We start from the raw sequence: 9,471 nt of genomic DNA on the forward strand, positions 1-9,471 counted from the left end.
CTTCTTCATTGTCAAACCATTTGTAAAGGAGAGAAACTTTTTGTCCTCCAAAATTCTCTTAAATTATCAATATGTAAAAGGCTAAAGCAGGTCCAGGGCCTAGGGCACGGCCTGCTTTGTGTCTTCTTTTGAGGTAAAATGCCACAGTGATAGATATTTATTGTGACAATAGCACACTAGAATGTGTGTGGACTGGGGAAGCAGCTGGGCTGCCGTACAAGTTCGACACCTGAGCACATGTACACAATCCAGGTATGGGGATGTGCGCTAATCCCAGCACCAGGACTCAACAGCTCACCACCCTAGCCTAATCCAAGAGCTCCGGGACAGCAAAAGGCAGTGTCCTAAGGAACAATACCTGAGACCAGCCTCCTACCTTTGCACACATGGACATGCACACACCCACATCCACATCCACACCTGCACATCCACGCAACCACAGAAAGCACATAGCTAAAATGGAGGGTTGACAGAACTGAGTTTGCCTACAATTACACAGTTCTAAAATTGACATGGCCAACATTCGATGACCCAAAAGTGATTCAGAGCATCTGGATGCCAGGCCTCCAGCCACACAGCCACTCACAGTAAGAAGAAGCCAAAGGGAGGCTGGCTGCGGAACAGTGGGGTGGTACAGTATTTGGAGAATGTAGTTACATCTGTAGATGTTCTAAAGCAGGTCTTAAATGACTTACGACTTTGATATTAACTAGTATTATCAACAGCTCTTGCCCAGCAAAAGCATGAAATTACCACAGGGGTAAAGCTCTGAGAGTATTTCGACTTAAGGGAGCATGCTAGACTGAGCAAAGACAGAACCTAAGCAGAACCTGTTTGACATGGCTCTCTGTTAATGTTCCTACAGTCAGTGTTCCATCTTTCACTCAACAGACTTGCTCTATGGACGAACTCCTCAAAATGCCAGATTTGATATGGCTATGAGTGATAAATGAAATTATCAGCAAAGCAAAGGAAAAACCTAGACTGTGAAAGACAAGTTAAAATAGACACTCATGAGCAGAGCTGGGCAGAGACACTTATGCTAACTACTGTGCTTTGTGGGATTCGAAGCCACAGCTCCATGAGAACATACTTTCCAGTGTGGAGAGAGGAGTGAGGGACTAACAGAATCCCAGCACTGGAGCAAGGACGGGTGTTTTTCCTTTCCCTGTTTTATTTTGTTAAGTGCATTGTTAGACACAAAGATCACACATTTCTGAGAGCAAGATAATAAATTATAACCTAGAAGAAACACAATTTGCTCATCTTCCTGTTGTGAAAATTATAAATAGCTTAATTCCTATAATTAAAATATTGTTTCATGGTCTAAATTGAATAAGAAAACAACCCTCAAATTGCAAGGCCCAAATTAAGGTTATTGTAAAAATAAACAGTTAGATTGCATTGGTGAAGGGTTAAAGTCAGGCTCAGACTTAATTATGAGTTTCTTGTGAAGATCTAGATGTTTCTAAACATGATTTTTTTTAAATGTAGTGTCTCCTACATTTTGTAGCAGGAAGTAAAAAATTATGCTATTGTTTATGAAAAAGAACCACACAGCATATTTATACACATTATTAAAGTTAAACTGTCTTGTCTTTCATCATTACAGATATGCAAACAGTGGGGTAGCCATTCTGTATTTGAGGGTCTCACTATGTAGCTAAAGTTGGCCTAGAACTTGCTACACAGTTTAGCTGGCTCTGAATGTTCCTGCCTCTGCCTTCTGAGTGCTGGGATTATAGATGGGAAACTGGGTTGTTTTTTTTTTCCAGTGCTAGGGATAGAACCCAGGGCACCACACATGATACAATCTATAATTTAAAGTGCTTGTTTTACTGATCAAAACTGAAGGTAACCAAAGCTAGTATATTACTGATTCTAAGAGTATTCTATATAAAAATATATTACACATACACACACATGTATAATTAGTTAGGACTGTAGAATTGCTTTGTTAAACAGGTGCCTTCCTTAAAAAAAAATGAAGCCAGTAACAATTATTGAATTATTTTCCCATGTTCAACTTACTCTATTTTAGATTGTTAATTCTACTAGTTATAACTATAGAAACTAGGAACTTTCATTAGTCAACAAGTAACCTCTCACCTCCACCACTCATTCCCGAAAACATTTACTGAGCATACCCACCTACTACATAGTCAGCACTGTGCTACATAGAATGTTTTACCGAACAGAAACACAGGCTTTTACCTTCCTGCGGGAAAGGCTGTGCACTAAGAAAGAAACTGTGATTTGTTTCCAATATATGCGCTCCTGCTACTATAATTTTGGAATAGAAATAGAACCTGTGATACTTAATTGGGCAGAAATCAGGCTATATGTCTCAGACTTCTTTGCAGCCAGGCAAGACAACTTAGTCTAGTTGAAAGAACTTCTTTGAGATGGCAGTGATGGAAGGCCACCCATGTTCTCTCTCCTGTCACCTAGGAAGCAGACATGGCAGCTACAGCTGGAGCAGCCACAGTGGGCTATGAGATGGAGGCTACAACCAGAGGATCCCAGAGCAATAAACCAGTAGATGGGGAGCCTGGTGACCAAAGAGCCACAGTCAGATATTTAAAAGTTATAGATGAGACAGAGATAGAACTTGGATTTTCCTAAGTCACTAGTGCATGGGATTTTCCGTCATCTAATGCTAGGTCTAATAACTAGTAACAGTATCTGTTTGTGAATCAGTACTAAAAATATTTGGTCATCAGAAATTCCATAAAGGCTGACATGATGAGGGATAACTTTATTAACTTAGCTTTGAGACAGGGTATCACTAAGTAGCTCTGGCTGGTCTGGAACTCGCTATGCAGACCAGAACGGCCTTGAGCTCACAGAGACTCACCTGCCTCAGGTTCCCAAGTGCTAAGATTAAAGGCATGCACCACTACACCTGACACTTCATTAATTTATTATTTAGACTTCTTGATAAGGAGCCCCTCCTCTTATTCAAATCTGTATTAATGAACTAATTGAGGAGATTCAGTCCTGGAAAAGTAGAGGTGTTAATTTGATGAGTCTGAACACAATTGTTTCCATCCCATTACATCAATTAAAATAACCCAAGAGCAACAAAAGTTAAGCTAGTTAGAAGTAAAAAGGATATTGCTTTAGAAATAAATATTCAAAACCTTGTTGCTTATTTTAAGACATTTTCAAATGGGCTGAGAAACTACAGGGCGTGCACCCTCAGGGATAAAACTACGAAGACAAAAAGTACAGCTGGCGCTTTGCTATTCAAACTCTCACAGGCTGGTAGAAAGGCAATAAAGCACTGCACTGTGAGGAAAAAAATCAGCTTTCCAATATTGAGCAGTAATACATGATCCAAGACGCCAGTTCCATACAGTCCTCCAACTTCCTCCCCCACGTACATTGTCAGAGACAGTCAAAGTCTGGGGACAAAGCACAGCATTAAACAGCATCTCATCTTTTTAAGGAAGCAAAAGCATTGGAGATAGACTGAACAAAAGTACAAGGCATGTTCCTTAGCTAGAATTTACGATAACTCACAATAAAATTACCCCTGACTGAGAGATAATAAATGTTGGTTTGCATATCCAGAGTTCAAACTAACTTAAGCCAATTGCTAATTATTTTTTTTCTAATCACTGATTTGTTAGTGTGATTGTGTTTTCAAATTATATAAACTGATAAACTAAGTAAAAACAGAGATGACACAGTTTGACAAAAGTAAATAGGTTAACTCTATTTTTCTCACTGCAAAACTATAAAAGATACAGAAAAAAGTAAGTTTCCACCACATTGTTTAGCAATATGTAAGTTTTTATTATAAGAGAAAGTAATTATCAATGATAACTGGAAATTATGGCAGATGGATTGTGAGTATGGTTTATAGAAGAAAAAATATGGTGTTCTGAACAGTAGATTTAGACTTAAAAACAAAGCACTGATCAATCTTACATTAAAAGCTGGCAAGTGAAATGCTTATTTAAATAACTGAATGAAATCTCCATTTAAAAAAAATCTCTACTTTAGCCAGTTCACGCCATACTAGACGAGACAGTTTGTTGTGAGGAAACTCTGGCTCAGCATGGGCCCCTATCTTTGAATATCTGCTGCTGCTCTCTAAGAGTAAGGATCCTCAGTCTGCAAAAGCTGCAAGTATGACTGACATCCAGCTCTCACTGGATCGGGATGGCCCACTGTGAGTCAAAACTGTTGTGTATCAGGCCAACACTAACAACAACGGACTCTTAATATTTCATATTTGGCTTATATTCACTGGATTCCTGCAATGGACTTGTTTTTCAAATATAGCAACCACTAAAATCAGAATAAAAAAAATAATATCCATCCTTATTTCAAAAAACAGCTTTGTGTTTTCTCTACCTTCCTAACTTGGGAAGCTTCAGCTTTCTTCCATCACTACACCTCATCCTCTTACCAGCTATCTTTCAAGCTTCCAAACCTCAAAAATAAAAAAGGCTAGAGCAGCAATCACAAATGAACTGTCAAGGTTACTACTATTTAAATCCACAACATTTGGAACTGATATTGTTTTCCTGTAGCTACACAAACTGTTGATTAGAAACCAGCTCACTAAAAAAATGTCAATTAGGAAACTTGAAATCATCAAAATATACAGACACACATAGTAAAATACCATAAAAACAAATATTGCAAGAAAAAATTAGAGGTAGTAAAATTAAGTGGAATGTCATCATTTAAAGTCTATTAAACTGCCTATGATGTAGAGATTCTCACCACATTAAAAACATAAGCAAAGTAGATTACTAATCCCCAAACTAGAAACAGTTAGTAGAAATAGCCAAAATGAACGTGCTATCTGTGCCACTAATGTATGCAATAAAACTACAGACCAATAAAAGGAAATATAAAGCATGCATCTGCACCACTAACATGTTCCAGGGAGAGGAAAAATTAATCAAAACCATTAGTGTAAAACAGATGGCGCAAGAAGGAGACATTTCTATTCTGACAAGAGGAAAAATTTGACATGTAATGCAATCCTGATAATGCTGGCAAGTCAACAGGAAAAATGAGCTTGAAATTCTAATAAGGTCAAACAAGTTTGTTTGCTTTGAGATGTTGTTCTTATATCATACTCTGTAGGAAGCTTCCCAAATGCGACGAGGCTGTGTAGGCAACAGGCAGGAAGGGAGTAGAGCACAAAGAAACAACAGTCTAGCCAGGTAGCCTTCTCTCCCTGCCTCTCTTAATTGTTTTTTCTTTGTTGGTTCTGGGAATCGAACCCAAGGCTTTATGAATGTTAAGCAGGTGGTCTACCACTGTGCTACACCTCCAGTTCTAGCTGACTTTTTCATGTAAGTGATTCTACCCTTCTAGAAGGGGAGAGAAAGAGACACTCTGATGATTAGTATTAATTGTCAGCTAGACAAAAACTAAAATCACCTAGGAAACGGGGCCTCTGAACATATCTGGGAGATTTCCGGATTACATTAGCTAAAGTGAGAAAACAGCCCATTGTGGGTGGAACCATTCCCTTAGGCAGAGGATCCTGATCTACATAAGAGCTCTGAAAGCAAGCTAAGCACCAACATACATGCATCCATTCACTGTTCTGACTGTGGACGTAGTATCACCAGCTGCTTAAAGTTCCTGTTGCTATGACATCTCTGTCATGATGGACTATCACCTGGAAGAGTGACCTAAAATGAACCCTTTTTTCGAAGTTGCTTTGTCATAGTATTATATCACAGCAACAGAGAAGAAACTAAATCAATCCCACTTAGCTTTTATGTCTACAGTTATTTCTCCTTGCATGATCCTTTGGGTCTGGCTATTCCCCTAACCTTTTCTGTAGAAAATGGGCATTTTTCCAAGGTAATTGCTGCCACTGCTACCACCGCCACCACCATCCACCACATTATTTTCAAGGTAATTTTCAATCTTGATTTCACACAAATAGGAAGGATTATATAATGTTCCTAGACTACATTTTATGAAAGACTGTTCCTGACAAACCAAACTACAAAATAAGAAAACAGAGACAAACAAACAAACTATGTCTTCTGAATTCTCTTAATGCCATTAAAAATTAAATCACAAACCCCAATAATCTGACTTATTTATTTTGGTAAACAAATTTTCCGCCAGGATCTTAGATTATCTAAATAGCCAAGCTAAGCATCTGCTCACCCTAGAAGCGGAGTGCTACTGCCAAGAAGAAAATCCACTTTTATTTGAATTACACAGTTAAGGACTGCCACCCTTCGATGAAGAGGTACTTAATGGCTGCTGAGAGCAGAAAAATCAGCTTTTTCTAGGGACAAGATTTGCACAGGTGGTCAAATTGACAGTCCAGCAATACTAAATGGACTCAGCAGACAGTCTCTCTCTCTCTCTCTCTCTCTCTCTCTCTCTGTCTCTCTCTCTCTCTCTCTGTGTGTGTGTGTGTGTGTGAGCAAGGAGGAGTTGGAGGAAGAGCGCGGGCGGGAGTGCTCGTGGATGAAGTTGGCACAGAGGTCAACTTAATCTAAAGAATTTCATTAATTTCTCGGGTGGGTCTAGGCAGAGTCAAAAAACAGCCTCTTAAAGCTCTTCTGAGTTTTGATCTTCCTTTCTACATCTAGAACAATTCTATTAAAATATAAATCAAAATACTCTAATGACTTCCAATCTCAGAGTAGAGTTAAAAATGGCCTCAATGGCCATGAGGTAGCATCCATCTGTAGTGAGATGGGAAGTCCCTGGAAGCTCACCGGTGGGTCAGCTAGCCTGGCAGCAAAATCAATGGTGGAAGGCAAGAACTGACTCCCAAAAGTTAACTTCTGATGTGCAGTGGCAAAGATATGCACACACACACACACACACACACACACACACACACACACACACACACAGACCCTACATACACATACAAAAAAATAAATAAATAAATTTAAGTTTCTTTACGTAAGCAAATCTGGGTTCAAATACAGAAGAACAGAAGACACTTGACCCCTGCTGGAGATCTAGTTATCATCCACCACAAACTCTGTGAAAGCTGCTCCACCCAAACTAAAAATTCAGAGGGGAAATTACTACCAGCTAAGCTTGCTTGCTGCAAGACACAAGCCTGATAAGGTTTAAAATGCATAGGATGCACAGTGCAGAGATGAACCCACGTGGCTTTTGCTGAGAAAAAGATAAAACACTGGGGACAGGGAGAGATGAGACCCAGATGACGGGGAAGCCTTTACCCTCCTGATCACTGGAACTATAACTGTTCTCTGCCCCCATCAGCTCATCTGCCATTTGGGGCTGATGCTTGACTTTGCAAAATCACAAAATAAGAGGCCTATCGTTCACTACTGAGTTTATAATGCTCATACTAGGAGGATCTTTGTTTCTAACACTATGGACACTCTAACCATTTTTCTGGCAGAATGATATTCTGTTGTGTGTATATACACCAGATTTTCTTCATCCATTCATCGATTGGCAGGCACCAACGCTGGTCTTGTAATTTTCTGCCAGTTTTTAATTGGGTTGCTTTTTATTATTGAGTTATAAGATTTCTTTGTGCACTCTGGGTGCAAGCCTCTTATATATTTGGTTTGCAAGTGGTTTCTACCATTCTGGAAGCTGCTTTCTATCTTTCTTAATGGCATCCTTTTCATCACAACAGTTTTTACTATGGGTGAAGTTCCAATTCATGTTTTTCACCCTCTTGTTTGTGGATTTTTTGTTTTTTCTTTTGTTTTGTTTTTTGTTTTTGTTTTTGGTGTTCTAAGGCATGATTGCTTCAATAGCCTTTTGAGACTGAATTTATCTTCTACGTTCCCATCAGCAGCTCAGGAGTGATGCAGTTTCTCTGCATCCCTGATATTTTGTTTTGGCATTCATTTTAATTTTTAAATAATGTTGTTGAAAGGGTCAACTCTATTTTCAAACTTCCAGGACCACTTCCCATCTACTTCTCTTGCTTTCCTTTACCTAGGCCTAGGTAAAATGAACTGGTCTGCTTTTAAGTCCCCACAATTCCTTATACCTATCACTGTTAAATCAATTAACATATTAGACTTTGTGCTTATATCTCCATTTCCACTTTATTCACTTTTAAGAAAAAGATTCACTTACAGTTATAATATGAGTGGTCATTTTTTATTAACAGTAAGAATATTTTGGCAAAGCACTGTATAAGAAACAGGTGACTCTCCCAATTTCATTTTATATTATTTTCTCACATCCTAGACATGATTTAACAAAAATGACTAATAATTGCTCTGGTAAACTTGTGGCTATCCAATCATCACGGTTATTACTCACATCCTTAGAAAAGCTTTTAAAACCTTCACAGCCTTGCTTACAATTAAATGTGTATTTCCTAACATGTTCCCAACTCCACCAAAACAAGTATTGCTGATCAATATTTACAGCCTCATGTGATTCACTAGGAATTTAAGGAATTTAAGGCTGATCTGCAAAGATGACTTCTAAATGAAAAGATGTTTAAATTTTTTGTATACAGAGCCCTGGACTATGGACAAATAAAAAAACTCACTACAATTTTATTTGTTTGTTTGTTTGTTTTGAGGCAAGGTTTCACTATGTACCCCTGGCTGATCTGAATCTCACTATGTAGACCACGCGTCCTCAAACTCACAGAGATCCACCCGCCTCTGCCTACCAAGTACTGGAATTAAAGATGTGCACCACCACTGACCAGCCACAACTTTTTAAAATTAACAAATGGACCTCCTTTCCTTATTGAAGGAAGTCTTAAGAGAACATGAAGTATATACATTTCAAGAGGCTTAAGTTATATATCTAGCCAAATTCAGTTTTCAAAGTTTTCTCAAATTATTGCAAATTTATTTCAAAATTATGTGAAATCATGGCAAAACCAAAACAGATATACATGAGATAGACTAAAGGAGAAAGTTCTGAGTGTCTAATTAGGAAATATGTTCTTCATCAGAAACAGCAACATGAAGAGAAAAACTAGTGAATCAGACTAATTAGAAATCATTTGCCTTCCTCATCAGAGCCCAGCTGTGAGACAGCTGTCTCTAAAGAACAGATACCAATATCTTCACGTAGTGCCCCACGGACAGAAGGATTCCAGACAGTGTGAGAAGTATCTGAGGTGGAGCCCTCTCTCCTGTGACTCCACGGGGCTTCTGTGAACAACGGATAGAGCTGAAGCCCAGAAGAATGCACACCAAGTGCTGCACTGGACTGCCAGGTTACACAAGACGTCCCTCACCAACACAACACAACAGATAGGAACATCCTGAAAGGTATTACACAAAGGCAGTATTATTCTAGAAGGGCTTTTTGGGGGGAGTGGGGGAGCAAACTGTGCTCCAAGTTTTGGATGATCACTCTTAAGTTAAATCTTTTAGCAGGAATATAATTGTCAGTTCACGTTTTAGACGTCAAATGCTTGTAAGCTCTGGCATTCATGGAAGTCACTAAAAAACTTCACCCACCAACACAGAACTAAATACATATACATACATACACACA

General features: G+C 38.7%; 1 protein-coding gene across 1 annotated transcript in view; it reads right to left on the minus strand.

The window, feature by feature from the left end:
* The window catches only part of Atf6 (activating transcription factor 6), a 167,485-nt gene that overhangs the window by 41,796 nt on the left and 116,218 nt on the right, over nucleotides 1-9,471 (minus strand). The gene's annotated exons all lie outside the window — the stretch shown is intronic.

The sequence above is a fragment of the Microtus ochrogaster genome, chromosome 6, assembly GCF_000317375.1.
Source record: "Microtus ochrogaster isolate Prairie Vole_2 chromosome 6, MicOch1.0, whole genome shotgun sequence".
Classification (NCBI taxonomy): domain Eukaryota; kingdom Metazoa; phylum Chordata; class Mammalia; order Rodentia; family Cricetidae; genus Microtus; species Microtus ochrogaster.